We start from the raw sequence: 18,837 nt of genomic DNA, 5'->3' as shown, positions 1-18,837 counted from the left end.
ATTTTGCTGATGGGGACCTAATAAGGTCTGGCATGGAGTGACCCCGGTCCATGCCTGCTGAAAGCCTCCAACACCACCTTCCCCCCTCCTCCACCACCCCGCTTGAGCCAAAGGGCGGCCCCTTCATCAAGGAGGCCCATACGTCTCTCCACATTGGGCCAAACTTTGACTCTTATCATGGCAGGCCATTGCTCGTGTCAGATGTGCTTAATGACTCAATCTATCCCATCAAATGCAGGGGACGCTGGTATGCTAGGAATGGGACTGGTCTTTGGCAGAGGGGAGCGGAGTGTGTCTGCGTCTGCTTTGGTGGGGGGTGAACCCCTGTGTTATTTTTTATTTTTCTCCAAAGAAACAATTTAATGATTTCCTCCCAAGTTAAAATTAAAATACAACCAACACTAAACCCGGAGGAGAATGTTGTGTGTTAGCATTCAGTCAGGACATACACATTTATCATTTTGAGTTTAAATAGCCAACCAAAATATCTTGCAAACCTATTATTGTGTATGCATTTTTACAGCTATTTCATGAACTAAGGTAGGTTAGCTGTTTCCCCCTACTTTCAGACTTTATGCTAAGCTAGCCTAGCAGTATCCAAAAAGTACAATTTAGAGTTTATTCTTTACACTTGTTGATGTAATTGGCCTCCTACACTCGTATGAAGACACAATCATACAGACACAAATGTGTTAGTCGTGATATTGGGCTCTATAAATAATATTTGATTGATTGACATACACACACCAGTGGGCAAAAGAAGAGCTAGTAAGCATGGGCAAACTATGCTATAGCTTCAACAGCTACGAACTGTTGTTTAAAGTAAATGACCACAAGCATACACACAATGCATTTTGGTGAGGATACACTCACTGTAAAGAAGTAACCATCAATTATAACAGATAGTAATTGTACAATTCCAATCATCTGTTGTTTTCGGGTGGCAAAATAAAACCAAAATGTGCTGCATTAACAGATTCCACACATGATAGCCTGGAGGAACTGATTTGCTAAGGCCAGAGAGACAAATGTGAATGCCAGTGCTTGGTGCTCTTAAAGCTACAATACATTCTGTTCCCTCTGACAAGTAAAGTCTTGACCAAGCCCTGGGCTTTGCTAATGGAAGGCAGACAAAACATTTTCTTTGCTCGATAGCATCTGCTTGCAGTACAGATTAGAGCGGATATCAGGAGTGGTCGGCGTGGGGGAAGAGATTGTGACACATTTCAGACAAGTGCTAATGAATGTAAACATCGCTGTGAGAAAGACAACACAGCAAGGGAAAACATAGCCTTTGCAGAGAGGCTAATTCAATCCATTTTTCAAACGCCTCTCCTCTGTCACAATGCTCTTCATCATGAGAGACGTGGAAACAAGCTCAGGATGAGTTGTGTCAAAGAGATGGGGAAGACCTCCTGTTGAGAACATAAAGGAGGACATTTTCTCTGCAAGGAAGGTGAAGGACACCTTGGGGTGCTATCCACTTAATGAAAAAAGTGACGAAAACTCTTTTCCTGATTAGGGGGGAGGGTTTTTGGGCTGCATGAGTCAGCGGGGAGCTGATTGAATTTCTCTTGGTTCAAAAACACAATTACTTGACGGGGAAAGATAAAAATGCCTTCAATTAGCTCTCAGCTTCAATAAATATGATATGGTAAATTGTGTTTCTCATTAAAAAAAATCATTTTCTGATTTATTTGTTTATTTTTCCTCTCTCCTTGTAGCAAATAGCACGAGGCTATATCACCTATTTGTTGTGCTTATTTTCTGAATGCACCAGGGTTATATATTTCCATAAGCAGAGTGTGACATCAACCTGTACCAGTTAGACAGATAGGGTCCACCCGCTGACCTTTGACCTGTGTTGACCCTCATTAGTCAGGCCCACACAGCATCTGTGTTAACCTGAGGCCAAGTCAAGCCCATTCATCTCTGACAGCAGCCGGGCTCCAGCACATTCAAAACTAATCCTGCAGGGCAATTTAATATCTACTTTAAGTTTAAATATGACAAATACTGTAACAGTTAAAGTTATGCTTTAAACACTATTTGAATTAAGACAATCGAGCCACAACTAGTTTGTATCATCCTCTGAAATTATGACAATTCGTTACATTTACGTATATAAAATCAATGACTGACTATTTAATAGATTATAGATTGTTAAAATGTCAGATTTTAAGTGGTTGAAGTGAAACCTTTACACAACCATGATAATAAACCTGATTAATTACTACCACTAATCAGCTAATACATTGGAAACTTATAAAGTCTATTAAATTGTGAGGGAACAAACACAAATGTCAGCTATACAGTAGAAATATTTTTTTTCACAGTCAAAATTAAGAATACCTTAACTGTAAAACCTGATTAAGATCATTTTGTCAGTGACATGTTTAAGTGACAGGCAGTAATACATTACATTATCCAGCTGTTTAACAGTTTCTTCGAGTTCAGGACAAATGGGAAGAATGCTATTCAACACTATTCATTCTTTTTAAGTTCTCCACCCAACGTGTTAACAGAGTCACTCAACACAGCGCTCTCTCAGGGGCATCCGCAGGGATGTCGTTTCACATGGCCTCTTGGAAAACACAATATACAAACTTTGTTATAAGGCAGGACCACCAAGTGCGAGAGAGCGAGAGAGAGGCAGCAGTCACTGTTCACAAAGTGCTCCATTCAGAGAAAAGGCTTATGCAAAAATAAACACCTACAACATGATAGGGATTGTCCTATATGCTGCAGGCAACTGGACCAGTGTGTACTGCTGATATGAAACAGGCATGCTTCCACGTGAATGGTAGTTTGTTTTTTTCGCCTCATGTTAATACAATAAAAACACTTTTTTCCTATTTTTGCTTAATTTATTTTGATTAAACTCAAGGTAAACAGCTAATCAAACTATTGGAAAAACATGGCATTATTCATTCTGAGTGTATATGATGTCAATAGTTGGACATGGATCCTATGCTGTCGAGTGCAATCTAATACAACAGCCAAGCAATAAGTCCTATCCCATAGTTTTTTTGGCCTGTATTATAATAAAAGTTGTCTACAATCCAAACACAGAATTCTGGCAACAATGTTTACGACCTAACCTCTTTGTTTTTTTCAGTTTAGCATGCCAAACGTTGCTTAGTATAAACACAACGGAGAGCTGAGGCCAATGGGACCGTCATGATCTGTCTATAACCAATTTCATTGCAATCAATCTGCTGATGGTGATAAAAGAAAGGCCAGAGGATAACCAAAGAAAGTAGGGTCCATCCTCCCCTTGACTCATGAATGACTTATCATACTTTCATGGGAACTTATCCAATCGATGTTGAGGTATTACTCGTAAATCCAAGAAGAGCTTAATTTTCACGTGATCATAACAGCAATGACTTCTCCTTTACTTGAACTCTGTTATGACAGTAACCTCTGATAACGTTCTCACTGTATTTTATCTCCCCTGCAAGCTGCGACAAGAAAGTCAGTTTAGACTTCCGTGTTAAGATGCATGGCCGTACTTCAGTCAGCTCAATGTCATCTGTGAGATAACTTACACTGACAGAAAGTGTAGACTGCAGTATGTAGGAATCATAAGGAAATGCAACCTTACAGATATCGGCCCGGTGCTCAAATATACTCAGTTAAAGGGACTGATTTGGATGTGATTACCAAAAACACTAAATGTGAGCCAGAGATTCCTGTGAGATATATTTATTCCAGAGATAATCTTTTCGCAAATAACATGCAAATCTTAATGGATTGCTTCTATCTTCTCCGTTTGAGTCATGTGTCACAGCTTGTGTGTTTTCAACGTGGCCAATTATAGTCACAATCGCACAGCAACATCCGAAAGCGCCTGTTTGACATCGCCGAGCACTAACAAGGAAATAATCAAAACTGCAAGTGCTAATATTTGCTCACAGAGACCATGTTTTATTCATGCGACATCTGTGCCACTTGGAATCTGCCTGAAGCTTCACAACCCAAAAAAAGTTATTTAATTAAACTCTGCGAAATTGATGGACAAATGTTCGCTGCTTTTTGTATCATTCTTCTGTTTTGCACCGGCCCAAACCCTAATCCCCTAACAATGCATCAATAATCACTCAATGCTGCATCACCTCAACTGCCAATCAAAGGGTGGACAGGGGCTTGTTTGCTTTCCTGATTTGAAATATTAATACAGGTTAGCCTTGTGAGATGCAAAAATGTAGACTGGGGCACATGCTGGCACCAGAAGCAAGGCCGCAGCTTGACAAGGCAAACAAGAAGTCCTTAAATAAATGATGAGTTTAAAGGTTTGGAGAGGCTCTCTGACATGAAATAACCAGTGTACAATGAGTGCAACCCTGACCCAAGGATTTCAACACACCCTTATCTGCATCATTGGGGGGAAAGAACACACATTTATGTGCTGCTTGTGCCCTTTCCAAGTCTAGAAACACTGAGGGACGTGCACATTATCTGTCTGGGTCAGTCAGTCATACTGTCTTAAAGCAGGACACAAACTGAAAACAAAAACTCTCATTCTGCCTGGGGGAAAGGTTGCGGTGTGCTGTGCTGTCTGTAAAACTAAAAACGTGTTTATGCTGACAGGCTGGATGTTCCCTCAGCACTGCGGCTGCACTACACACCTCAAAATCCAAGCATGAAGAGGACACAGTATTGGGTTTGGCAATGTACAGGGACACATTTCACCCTGCTGTACATCTTTTAGGGAGCGAAAAGAACCCAGTAAATGTTGGCATGTGGATACCAGATGTCAAGTGTTATACATATAGTTTTTACTGCAGACCATTGTGGGATGATGTTTTTTTTCTGGTCCTTTTTGAATATAACTCTGATGATGGAATGAGAGAATGCGGCATGAATGTCAGAGCTGGCACAGTAAGGGTCCTCACTGTGCACCGGCCATGGCTGCCAGGGAGGTGTCCAGATGCGAAGCTGAAAAGGCCTGAGGATCTGCCGGAGCCTTCCACATCTCAGTTTCAGTGTGAGTGTGTGAATGCAGGCGGACATGCCTCCAAGGGACTCTCGACTCCTACTCTTCCCAGTTCTGAACAAAATGTTGAGGGTTTGGGAAAAGTGGGGGTTCTGTTTCAGTTTGACAGACATTTGTAGGTGAAAGCTAATCCAGTTTTACATTAGAAGGCCTCTGAAGACATTGGAGGACAAACCAATACTTACTAAATGTATGATTTTGCTTAGGTGGTGGGTGGACAGATCCGAACTCATGAACATTAACATCAAACACAATTCTGAAATCCCTGCTTAATGTTTTTTTTAATAAATAGCAGTACCAGATGATGCACATTGCCTTTTAAAAATAACGGGTCCTAATTGTCTACCCGACCACTGTTGCCTTTGTCGGCTGATATCCTCATGTTAGCTAGCTTAAAGTTAATTAAAGTTAGTGAGCTATGCAACAATTTATACAAACATAATGTAAATGCCCCTGGTGTTGAAGGAAGGTAAGTCAGTTAGCTAGACATGCTAAAGTTTGCGACTTACGCTAGAGCGGAATGCGGTTGTCCAATTTGGTGTGTTTGTCTGTGCACATACGGTATGTGGGTTGAGTTTCAGAGTGCCTGTAGGCGGAGTGAAGGCCAGGCTCATCAGATGAAATGAGGCACAGGGCTGCAACTAACGATTATTTTGGTAGTCGACTAATCGGTCGATTATTTTTTCGATTAGTCGACTAATCTAACGATTATTTCTGTCACACCCTCCATCTCTGCTTCCTGTGGGCACGGCTCCTTTTCCGGGCTCCAGTGCATGTTTTACCTCAAGTCTGCACACCTGTGAATGTCACCCTGTTGTCCAGTCCCAGGATCAATTCAATCGCATTTTATTCTTGTCATTTCGCAGACCCTTGTTAATTATTATTTTAAGTTTGGAATTAATTACAGCGTCCATAAAGCTCTAGTGTGCTCTACTACGCTGTAAGCTTGGCGCTGTTTAGCAGCTCGTTGGTGGACACGCAGCCTCAACATAACTGAAATAGCGTTTGCTTAGCAAGCATTAACCATGAGACGTTCTGTTTTCCAACATGTAAGCTAACGTAAACATGACTATGGCTAACTTGCTCAAACTTACCCATGATCCAAAGTAGCAGTCCTCACGGTTCCAGGGTGCTTGCGTTTTAAATGCTCGTGCATCACTGTAGTGCTGCCGTGGAATGCCAATTCCCCTTTACAAATTCTGCATTTCACTGACTTCTTTGGCTTGTCGTCTGTGAAATACTCCCACACTTTCGAAACTCTCGGTCTCGCTTTTTTGAGCTCTTCATCACCCTCATTCTCTCTCCTTTCCGCCATCGTTCGTATTCTTTCTTCTTTGTTGTTAGTACAGAATGCAGTCATGGCAGACAATGGAGAGTATACTGCCCCCAGCACTTCCTGTAGTGCATTGCAGTTACAAATGAACATTTGCGCAGTTTTGAATTAACGTTACCAGCTCTCTGATTGTTTTTATACGACGCGTCGACACTAAAATTCCGCGTCGACGAATTTTTATGATCGACGTCGTCGATTATGTCGACTAATCGTTGCAGCCCTAACACACCCAGTGGTGTAGTCCAGGGTATACGCAGGTATACGGCGTATACCCACTTATTTTTCAGACAGCATGTCGTATACCCACTTCTCAATCACCGCTGGTGCGCATTATTTAGTAGTGGCTCAATGTCATTTCATAGTACTGTGAAGACTCATGACACAAACCTACTCTGCCTCATATTGGCTAACTCTATGCCTTCGCTGGTTAGATTGGTCAGGTTTTCAGCGCGAGAACTGATTAAAAACCAATCAGAGGCAGAGTAGGGCGGGTCTTAATAAGGGAAAAAAACTGCATATAGACAAATGTTAATTTACTTTCAACTATTTGCCATTACAAAAATTGTATGAACTGTTCAAATGAAGCGAGCCATTCAGACTAAAATTTCCTTTTACAATAAACGTCCTTGTGGAACTACATCGGCCAGCAGCTCAGCTACAGATAGTGAGGCTAGAACACCGGAGCTGTTAGCTGATAGCCCTGTTATCATCAGCCCTGACATCAGCCCAACACCTGCGCTCCCTCCGTCCCCCTCATCCGTTGAAGAGGATGCTGACAGGGAAGGAGATGAAGACGACAATAACGGTGGGTCTCACTTCTATATTTTAAGATTTTTGTAACAAATCGTAGCTAGTGTTAGAAATTAAAATCAATGTTTTAATGGGGAAATGTAGTTTAAACATGCCGTCAGTTTTAATGCTCTTTTATACTGAAAAACCAGAAATTCTTGTGTACAAGCAGTTAAGCTTTTATTCTGAAAATCCTTCATCTCCGGTTAGCATTTAGCATGTGGCTAATATACGATTTCCTGAAGAGGTGAATTTAGTAGCGAAATGATATAGAGTGGTGCAAACCGAAGCCTACTGATTTAACACTACAACTATAGATGTCGAGATACTACCATGTTGAATATTAAATGAAGGTACAGTTTATTTGAATACATTATTGTTTACAGACGAGAGTAGCATGTGACAACATCCGGAATGACCGGAAACCAAACGAGCCGAGAAGTATTGTTTAGAGTATTGATTACAGCGTTTAGAATGTGTTAAATGAAAAGTGATGAAAGAGAATATGAGGAGAAACGGCGTGTTAAGCATATATTGAATGTGAAAAGAACCTATCCTCTGTTTAAATGCAATAACGGACATTGGAGACGAGGTGAGCCGGCTGGCGGGGAGGAGCCAGCAGACGATATATAAACAGCACCGGAGGAGAGATCCACTCTCTTCTCTTCCCTATCGAGGAGAGCCAGATCACAGCTGTTTGTCTGACTGAACAATATCATGCTTGTGACCAACCCGCGCCTTTTTAAATTAAAGTACCCAATTGAACTTTCACAGAGACTCCATTTAGTCTCCTATTTTAAAGCTTCTCTCCTGGTCGGGAGAATAACGAACACAGTTAACAGTGTCTGCCCCAACTTTATTTTCCCGACATTTACATTTATCTTGTACACAAAATCCATCCCCATACACCAGAGATAGCCTGAAGGCTTTTCAAGAGCATAGCTAGGTACCACGCAATCTGAAGAACGTTAGCGCTTAGCTAACGTTAGCTAACATAACATTACATTACATTACATTGCATTTAGCTGACGCTTTTATCCAAAGCGACTTACAATAAGTGCATTCGACCAGGAAGATACAACCTTTAAGAAAACAGAATCATATAAGTACATCAGGTTTCATAGAGCCAAACATTTCAAGTGCTACTCAACTGGCATTTAGAAAGCCAGCCCTTTATTAGTATATAAGTGCTTTGTTAGTAATTCTATCGCTCAAAGTGGAGTCTAAAGAGATGAGTTTTCAGTTTGCGTCGGAAGATGTGTAAGCTATCTGCTGTCCTGATTTCAATGGGGAGCTCATTCCACCATTTTGGAGCCAGGATAGCAAACCCACGTGTTTTTGCTGATGGGAACTTGGGTCCCCCTCGCAGTGCGGGTGCAGCGAGCTGTTTGGCTGATGCAGAGCGGAGTGCACGTGCTGGGGTGTACGGTTTAACCATGTCCTGGATGTAGGAAGGGCCAGATCCATTCGCAGCATGGTACGCAAGTACCAGTGTCTTGAAGTGGATTCTAGCAGTTACTGGAAGCCAGTGAAGGGAGCGGAGGAGCGGTGTGGTGTGGGAGAATTTGGGAAGGTTGAAGACCAGACGAGCCGCTGCATTCTGGATGAGCTGCAGAGGTCGGATGGCACATGCAGGTAGACCAGCCAGGAGGGAGTTGCAGTAGTCTAGGCGTGAGATGACGAGAGCCTGGACCAGAATCTGCGCTGATGTCTGGGTCAGCTGGGGACGTATCCTCCTGATGTTGTAAAGCGTGTATCTGCAGCAGCGGGTTGTAGCAGCGATGTTTGCAGTGAAGGACAGTTTGTTATCTAGGACCACACCCAGATTCCTTGCAGTCTGAGTCGGGGAAACAACAGAGGTGCCGATGTTGATTGTTAGGTCAAGAGTGGGACAATCTTTTCCCGGAAGGAAGAGCAGTTCAGTCTTGTCAAGGTTGAGCTTGAGGTGATGAGCAGACATCCACCGAGAGATGTCTGCTAGGCAAGCAGAGATGCGTGCGACGACCTGGGTCTCTGAGCGGGGAAAGGACAGAATTAGTTGGGTGTCGTCAGCGTAGCAGTGGTATGAAAAACCATGCGGGCTAATGACAGACCCGAGCGAGTAATGCTAAGATCATCGTGTGTTTGGTGACGTGACACAGCTATCTGCTTAATTGTAACATTAGCTGTGGCAACTGAAGATTAGTGTTTTGGATTGTCAGCGTTTTCCTGTCAAATGGAGATAAAAAATTAGCTAGCTAGCACTAGCAGCTACATAATTTGAGGTCAAATGTAGCTAGTGCTAATTTATAGGAGACTGCACAATCTGAGGGTAGATGTTGGCTGCCAGTGGTCTCTTCTAATTAAAGACAGCCATTTATCCCGCCGATCTACCTCTTTTAGGATTGAATAAAGTCTTATATCTGTGTTACTTTGGCGACTGTTGTTTCAGCCAACAGCTTAAAAATAGCAAGGGCATTTTGACCTTGTGCGACGCACAGCCAGATTCGGGCATAGCGACGCTACGTGGAATCCACGAATTTGGATACATTATGAAAACGGGTACTTTTATTTTGAAGGCAGGATGCGGTAGGAAGTAAAAGACGTATATGACGGTAAAAGTTTAAAAGTGCGTCTTCCTCACGAAAGGAAACGTGCTGTTGTTTACCAAGGACCTGGTTGAAAAGGGCACAAGGTTTGTCTGTGTTTAGGTCTAATTTGTGTGCAACATTGAGTCACGTCATAACGCCTTTTCTTAGAAGAGTTTTCACACTTTGTATTGACACAGCCATGGATAAAGCTACAGCTAGGCCCTGTGTAATTGACTATTTGACTATTTGGGGGCTAAAATGAAAAAATCTAATAATGCAGATTATGAAGGTGACAACTTTACACTTTTGAATAGGTTATGGTCATTGTTTCCCTTTTATAGCCTATAATTCAATAACTTTTGTTGTTCTTCCCTTAGACATCAATAATGACTGGCCTGACCTGTGGACTGTCAATCAAAAAGAGGATTTTAAATCCAAGAACCCCTGGTTGGGATCCAAAAACAAAAAACTTGGTAAGTTTAGGTATCTTGTTAGTTTAGGTAGCTTCTGAAACAGTGGACACACATTAATATTGTGTGCGTGTGTGTGTCCTTTTATGTATATGGGAAAAATAGACCATGCACACATACAGCTGTGGATACAGTAGTTACATTGTATGTTTATGCTTCACAGGATGTCTGTTTGTAGCAGTGTGAACTCCATTGGGATCAACAAGGAGCAAGGTGTATCACTCTCAAGAGAATGGATGAACTTTGAAATTCAAGTGTCTTCTCAGGGAAGTAGAGAAACAAGTCTGTCAGTCTTGAGAAATAAGATCAGGAAACATGCTTTGTCCAAGGCACACTCTCAGGCTGTGAAGGTGGCAGAACAACAAAAAGAATCGGCCATTGAGAATGCAGTGGAGGTTATGACTGAGTCCTACAAGAAGGAAACTGATGCTGTGTTCCGAACAGCCTACCATTTGGCCAAAAAGAACAGACCCTTTTCTGACCATGAGAGCCTCATTGAGCTGCAGGAACTGAATGGTGTTAAGATGGGCTCAATACTTCATTCACGTTACAGTGCAACACAAATCATACAACATGTTGCCAGTGAGATGCAGAGCAAAATTGTGAGTAACATAATAGCATCATCCACGAAGTTAGCTGTCCTTATTGACGAGGCCTCTTCTTTAAGTCACAAACAAACCTGTCATGACAGTTTCTGTAAAAGCGTCAATTGAAGGAGCAAGCCCTGAGTTCATATTCCTTGATCTAGTTGAATTAGACAATCAGAGAGCAGATGGCATAGAACAGGCTTTACTCACCTGTTTAATGAAGGCTGGCTTTACAGAAGAGTGGCTTCTTGAAAACTGGGTAACATTTGTGTCTGATGGAGCCAGTGTCATGCTAGGAAAGAAGTCAGGAGTAGCAACCAGGTTGACCTCGAGATTCCCAAGGCTCTTTGTGTTGCACTGTATGAACCATAGGCTGGAACTAGCTGTGTCAAATGCTGTTGATGAGGTGACGGGTGTCAACCACTTTAAAATATTTATGCAGAAGCTATATTCACTTTATAGTATGTCGAACAAAAATGAGCGTGAACTCAAAGATGCAGCAGCTGAAGTAGGCTCACAACTTCTTCGCATTGGCAGAGTTTTAGATGTACGCTGGGTGGACAGTAGCTTTCGTACTGTTCGTGCTGTGTGGACATCCCTGGGAGTTCTTGTGCAGCACTTTAAGAATGCGTCTTCCGATGAGATGAGGTCCACCAAAGAGAAACAAATGTACAGAGGTTTATTATACCGTCTTCAAAGTCCTGAATTTATCTGTGACCTTGGGCTCATGTATGACACTCTCCATGAACTAAGTGTCCTGTCACTGGAGCTTCAAGCTCATTCTATAACTCTCCTCAGAGCAGAGCATCTGCTGAAACGCTCAATCAGAGTGATACAGTCTTTCAAAGAGAGTCCAGGTGAAAAATACTGTGAGGCTTTAGAGGCAAAAGAGGCTGGGGAGTATCGCTCTATAGCTCTAGTAGGAAATGCAAAGCTGAAGTCAATCAATCCAGGCCAGTTCTTACAAAGCCTTGTGAACAATCTTGAGCAACGCTTGTCTTTCGAAGATGCGGTCATCAAGGACTTCAGCATCCTTGATCAGAGTAAATGGCCATCAAGCCCCAGCATTCGCCATGGTGAAGACCAGGTTAAGCGACTGTGCAAGCGATTTCACTTGTGCACAGACCAAGCACTGAATGGGATGCGAGACCTACTGGAAGAGCCCAATAGTGAGCCCAAGGACCTAAAACCACTCATGAACTGTATGAAGACATTCCCTGTCAGCACAGCAGAGTGTGAGAGGAACTTTAGCCTTATGAACAATATAAGCTCAGACAAAAGGGCTGTACTACTGATCTCAAACATATCAAACTTGATGATGATTAATATCAACGGCCCCCCTACTTCTATGTTTGATCCTCAAAAGTATATGAGGACCTGGTTGAAGAGACACCGTGCTGCCACTTCTATGCGTTCAAGGCAATGCGGTGTGAAAACTCCTGCAGAAAGCAAGTCTGTCTGGAAAATACTGTAATATGAGCACTTACTTAGAAACCCAGCACTGGGTTGAGAGAGTCACTTTGGTTTTCATGGATATGTTGTAAAATGTATATATTTTTGTTCATTGTTAACTATATATTGTTGTTTTGTAACATATCGTTTTGAATTTATTGTTGAATTATTTGAATGATGATATTCAATATTTGTGGTGATATTTATTTATATATATGGTGATATTTATCTATATTGCCAAAAGTATTGGGTCACCTGCCTTGATGTGCATATGAACTTAAGTGACATCCCATTCTTAATCCATAGGGTTTCATATGACGTCGGTCCACCCTTTGTATCTATAACAGCTTCAACTCTTATGGGAAGGCTTTCCACCAGGTTTAGGAGTGTGTTTATGGAAATATTTGACCATTCTTCCAGAAGCGGCAACTGAAGTTGGATGAAGAGACTGGCTTTCAGGCTGTGCTCCTAATTCATCCCAAGGGTGTTCTATTGGTTTGAGGTCAGGACTCTGTGCAGGCCAGTCAAGTTCATCCACACCAAACTCTGTCATCCATGTCTTTATGGACCTTGCTTTGTGCACTGGTGCACGGTCATGTTGGAACATGAAGGGGCCATTCCCAAACTGTTTTCAAAGTTGGGAGTATGGAATTGTCCAAAATCTCTTGGTTAAATTACCTCACAAATGCACTTCTGGAAGAATGGTCAAAAATTCCCATAAACACACTCCTAAACCTTGTGGAACGCTCTGCTTATTTATATAACAAATAATTCACTCATGAGAAGGAACGACAGATGTCCCGTAATGTAGTGGACTAAAAGTAAGATATTTTACTTTGAAATGTAGTGGAGTAAAAGTAAAAAGTCCCCCAAAATGGAAATACTTAAGTAAAGTACAGATACTTCAAAAAAGTACTTAAGTACAGTAACGAATTACATTTACTTCGTTACTGTCCACCACTGTGTGTAAGTAATACTGAGTAACTATACTGGGTTCATATTTTTGGGGTGAACTAAATAGAGTATGTCACTATAAAACAGGGCGATAATCCTTTGCACTATGGGCTGCTTAAAAAAAATTGCAAAACTAAAAGTATACCCACTTCTCCAGGGACCACTACACCACTGGGCACACCTGCATGTAATATGGCTGCAGACCATGCTTTGGCCCTTTGCTACCATGCTACACGGCTGGGACACGCCACATGTTCTCTATTTTCTCTAAAAGTGTATTTCCTACACTTGGCGCTCTCATTATATATGGGGTGTCACTCTTACTGCACAGCAAAAGGTTGAGGAAAGGTTTCACTCGAATAAAAGCAATCAACATTAAGGATGCATAAGAATATATTTTGAGTGTGTGAAACACTGACATTTCTCATTTTATTCCTCAATTTACTTTGACAAGGCCAATGCTTGCTCAGTTTGTTGTCTGTTTGTGTATGACAAGTTGGTAGGCTATGTGTTACTCACCTGTCTTTGTTACTCAGCTGTTGGCTTGCCAGACAATAATGAGCAGCAACAGGGGCGTAAACAGAAACTTTTTCAAAGTCATTTAAAAAGCCGGAATATACCAAAAGTGTCTATAGTTACATCACTTTTTTCCATTTACACAGCTGCACATGTTCAATTACTGTTGAGTTTTAGTTATTTTGGCTCTATTAGAAGAAGGTGTCACAGTCGTCTGAAACTAACAGTATTTTTTTCTTTCTTAACAATGCAGTGCCAAATTGGGGAAAACACACACAAAATCAATACAAAAGGAGTGCTTTGTAAATAAACTCAAGCTATTAGTTAAGGATTAATCGTACTTCATTAGACCTCGGCTGTATCATGAGCTAAACTTCCCCTAAGCCACAAAGATGGGCTCTTTGTGTACTGTTTTTGTCATTAAATTCCCTTAACCCTGTACACCTAAAAACTGTGAATATGAGGGAGAGAGAAAAAATCAATTACATTGTGCACTTCTGTGTGTATGTCAGGGGCTTTTCAGCATTGGAACCTAATTAAATTAACCTCAAAGGGAGAGGGACTGGAAGCACAGCCAGGCCACTCGGTGCACGTCCGATGATTAGCGCATCGATTTATTAAAATTGGCCAGCTAGCCAGACAACACAGACCCTTTTACCGCCAGGGTCTTGTTTACTCCAGACTAAGACAGTTAGAACCGTTCTGCTCTGCTCTCCTCTGCACTGCATGGAGGAGTTAATTAGAAGTGAAGCTTTTTCAGAAAAAGCTGTATATGTAGACCGCGCTTTCTCCCCATGGTGTGGCAGTAATGAACGTTCAACAATTTAGATCTGGGTGTGTTCTTGCAAGATTGGAGTTATACTGGCAGTGACTAGAAAATGAATAATAGAAGATTTTGACCTGTAGTTCGCATTTGATCGAAAGTTAAAGAGGCCCTATTATGCTTTTTAGGGTTTTCCCTTTCCTGTAGTGTGTTATATTGGTTTTTGTGCAGGAAATTGGTCTGCAAAGGCTAAAATCCCAAAGTTCCCACCCTGCCTGAAATGCATCCATTAGACACATCACTATGTAACATTTGCTAGCGCTCCAACACATTGTGCGTGACATGCTAAGGGGCGTGACATTTGCGACACATCTCTAAGCGGTTGACCTATCGCAAAAGAGCCTGCCCAGCTAACCAATCAGAGCAGACTGGGCTCTGGTTTCAGACAGAGGGTGAGAAGAGGTGCTGCAGCACAGGCAGTATGAGAAAAATAAAGGGCTTTTTGAGCCCTTAAAGCATGGAGACATGTCACAGTAGAGGCACAAAAAACAAATATGAACCTGAACATGTGCATGATATGTCTCCATTTAATTTAAAACTAATGGTTTAAATTAATGGTTGACATTAAAAGTTTCAAATATTTTGTAATGATTTTACCCCATTCAAGTTGGAATCGTAGAACATCATCGACTTTCTGATTTAGAAAAGCCCAGTCCAACCGTTTATACACACATACAAAACACACTGGAATGAACAGATCCAAATGGACTTGGGGTTGTTGACACAAAAATACAGCAGAAAGACTCAGTGACCTAAACCAGGAAAAGGTAAATAAACAGAACAGGTCACAGGTTCAGGGCCCAGCACCTCCTTATCCTCAGAATGGGCCTCCCAAAGAATCTGCTGCCACAGTGGGTCATCTGGACATCCTGCACTGATTCACTTTGTCAGCAAGCCTGTCGTCATAAGACAGAAATATGGCCGTCACAACACAGAGGCATGCCAGGCTCAGCAGGAGATCTATACACATGCATGTTTACACACAGTGACAGTAAGACATCAACAAAGGCATACCAGGTCACATTGTCAGGTTTTTTCAAAACGTTCCAATACATCCAGTACTCTGAGCTATGTTGTTAAATGCTTGATTGTTTATTTGCCTTATGTCCAAGTTAACTGGATAAGTCCAGTGTTTGGAATGTAAGGATTTCACAAAGTAGGTCCTACTAATGACTACTTAATGTAGTCGGAGTGAAGGCCAGGCTCATCAGAGGAAATGAGGCACACCTGTGTTACCTGGCTCACCTGCATGTAATATGGCTGCAGACCATGCTTTGGCCCTTTGCTACCATGCTACACGGCTGGGACACGCCACATGTTCTCTATTTTCTCTAAAAGTGTATTTCCTACACTTGGCGCTCTCATTATATATGGGGTGTCACTCTTACTGCAGCCCCATTCACAGCAAAAGGTTGAGGAAAGGTGTCACTCGAATAAAAGCAATCAACATTAAGGATGCATAAGAATACATATTTTGAGTGTGTGAGATCTATACACATGCATGTTTACACACAGTGACAGTGACAGTAAGACATCAACAAAGGCATACCAGGTCACATTGTCAGGTTTTTTCAAAACGTTCCAATACATCCAGTACTCTGAGCAATGTTGTTAAATGCTTGATTGTTTATTTGCCTTATGTCCAAGTTAACTGGATAAGTCCAGTGTTTGGAATGTAAGGATTTCACAAAGTAGGTCCTACTAATGACTACTTAATGTTTGCAACTCAATCTGCACATTATGGGAACTTCCAGGTGTTTGTGGTAAATAACCACGCATATCATTTGATCATTTTATTTCATTGGTTTCATGTATGCTGTGTGGTCTTTCATTTTGGCCTGTTTAGTGAGACTCTTGAAGTTGGTTTGGATATGCATGGTTGAATGATTACTTCACTCTTTCTCATAAGCTATTTAAAGTACTGCACAACACCTATGTTTTTCAGATTTCAGATTATTCAAAGGCCCATTATTTCCCTACCATTTTAGACCTGTTTCAAAAGATGCATAAATTATACTTTTGACATTATTATTGAATGCTCAAAGCTCAGATTGTAACATTATGTCATCTTTCATTGTTGGCTCTACCGTGTCTCTATTGTTCATTGAAATATGTTGCTGTTCCCCTCAGGCAATACATTGTATTAAATTCAAACTTTAAATCACCTTTGACTGACCGGCTGCAATAAATATACAGGAATACTATTCATTATGCTTATCAGAACTGGTAGTGACAGCTGTGAACTCTTTCACACATTGTTGGGTACGGACCGTAACTGCTGACGCTTGGTTTTTGTGTGACCTGCTGATGAAACTGACCTTTGGTTTCTGCCCTGACACAATACAACTCGCCCAAAAACGAATTAACTCCAAAAATATGTAATTCTAGTTATTTACATTTGATTCTAAGTTTGTTTAGCTTGTCTCATGTTAAGCTGCTTATCTGCAGTGCTAGGAATGCCGAGCCTATGGGTAATTCCACTTATGTTATTGAAAGAAATACTCCACGGGACAATCCAAACATTGTACAAGTGCAACCAAAGTGCAAAGAGTGCGAGGAGATCCCAGGCCCGAGTGTACATTTAATCTTGAAACAACATTACCATTGATGCTGGTGTTTAGATATATCCTTTAGTTGGCTGTTATCGCTCACAATTACGATATTGTTTGGATTCCCACATTGCTGCTCATATTTCCAATAGCTTGGCAGCACACTGATGGAAAGCCTTCCCCGGGGAGTGGAGAAACGCAGCCGTTTTCAATGTGTCTGATCCTGCTCTGCTATCCTGAGCTGACTGTAATTGGCAGCCTCTCCTCGTCTTTGAGTTATTACATTTCCCCTCTCGGCTATCCCACGTACCCCTGGGAGCACTTCACACTGTGAGCGAGTCCCGCGAGTCCCCCATCTGTAGGACACACAGGACCTGTAACATAGTGGTCCTCATGGTAACAGAAATCTCTCCCTGGCTCTCTCACTTTGCTTCTTCATTTCAGGCCATCATAGAGTTTTCCAGTGTATAATGAGGCACTAAGTGGAGAAAAGCATGGCGCCAGGCATTATCATTTTAAAATTCCTGAATGTCCACAATTAATGCATGAGTGTGGGTACTTAACATTTTGAAAAGAGAAGAAAACAATTATGTGGTAATGCATTAGCAAAAGGGCTTCATGCCTTTGCATTTCAAATAATCTTCGAAAAAGTACAAAAAATGGTTTACTTTTCCACCGGATGCAGGTCCCTTTCAACTTGACATTCCGTTTGAATGGTTTTTATGATGCGGCGGCACATGGATGATTTATTCTACTCTAAAGTCACCCGAACTGGAAAATAAACACAGGTTCAGTGGCTGCCGGTGTCACTGCTAAGTAAACACGGACCTGCCTGCAATTAAAGTCCCAGTTTCCTCCAGCGTCTCGGTTGTGCCGGAGCTGCAGGAGGCCAGAGTCCATTTCTTGCATATTTTTTCCCCGGGAATGATTGCAGACACTGTTTTGTATGATTAAGGGCTCCGTAATCGGCACAATTTCCATATTGTTGACTCATACTTGGAGACGGTTGTGTCTGCCTTGGCGATAACTGGTTATTGAACGGCAAATGCAGATGCAATTATCTAGTGTGCAATAACTTGTGAGGAACTTGTTTGCGATCATTATTTCCACTAGTTTTAGGCTCCAGACTGAGACCTGACACTCACCATATGTCCTCTCTGTGGGAATTTTAATCAGTGTTCCTGCTCCAGCTATTGCAATCAGTAAAGAAAACACAACCTGGGGTTCCTCTTTTTGCTGAAACTTGCAACGGTCCCAGAGCCTTGCAGTGTGCTGAATTAAAAATAGCACACAAACAAGTTAAGGCACTATTATGGCGGTTGCTTTATTACATGTTTTATTTTAGGGAAGAACACAATTAATTATCTGTATTAAGGAACAAATGTATGGTATCCATTATGATCCTGGAAATCTACCTCAAGTATATTTAGGCTGATTCAGTGCAACGAAAATTCACGAAACTGTGTCTCAGGGCTTCTTAACATTTAAAAACCTATTAATGTGTCATTCCCACTTAACGGGAATAAACTTAGCTAACTGACGATACGAACCATTTTTACGGAAACAAAACACAAGTCTCACAAGAAGCGTCTAAATGAGCTCTGAGCGAAAAAATGCTAACGCACTTAGCACAGAACTTACGGTAGAAATACTGTATTACTTATCGGATCTGCACAAACAAGATATCAGCTAGCAAGCTGAGATTTCACAGATTCTAGGGGTATTAGTATCAAAACTCGCGGCAGGGGGAAGCAAACCCAGACATCACACAACGTAGCTTTACGGAGCAAAAACG

This window comes from Notothenia rossii (assembly GCF_949606895.1).
Source record: "Notothenia rossii genome assembly, chromosome: 12".
NCBI lineage: Eukaryota > Metazoa > Chordata > Actinopteri > Perciformes > Nototheniidae > Notothenia > Notothenia rossii.
Note: the sequence above shows the minus strand (reverse complement) of the source record.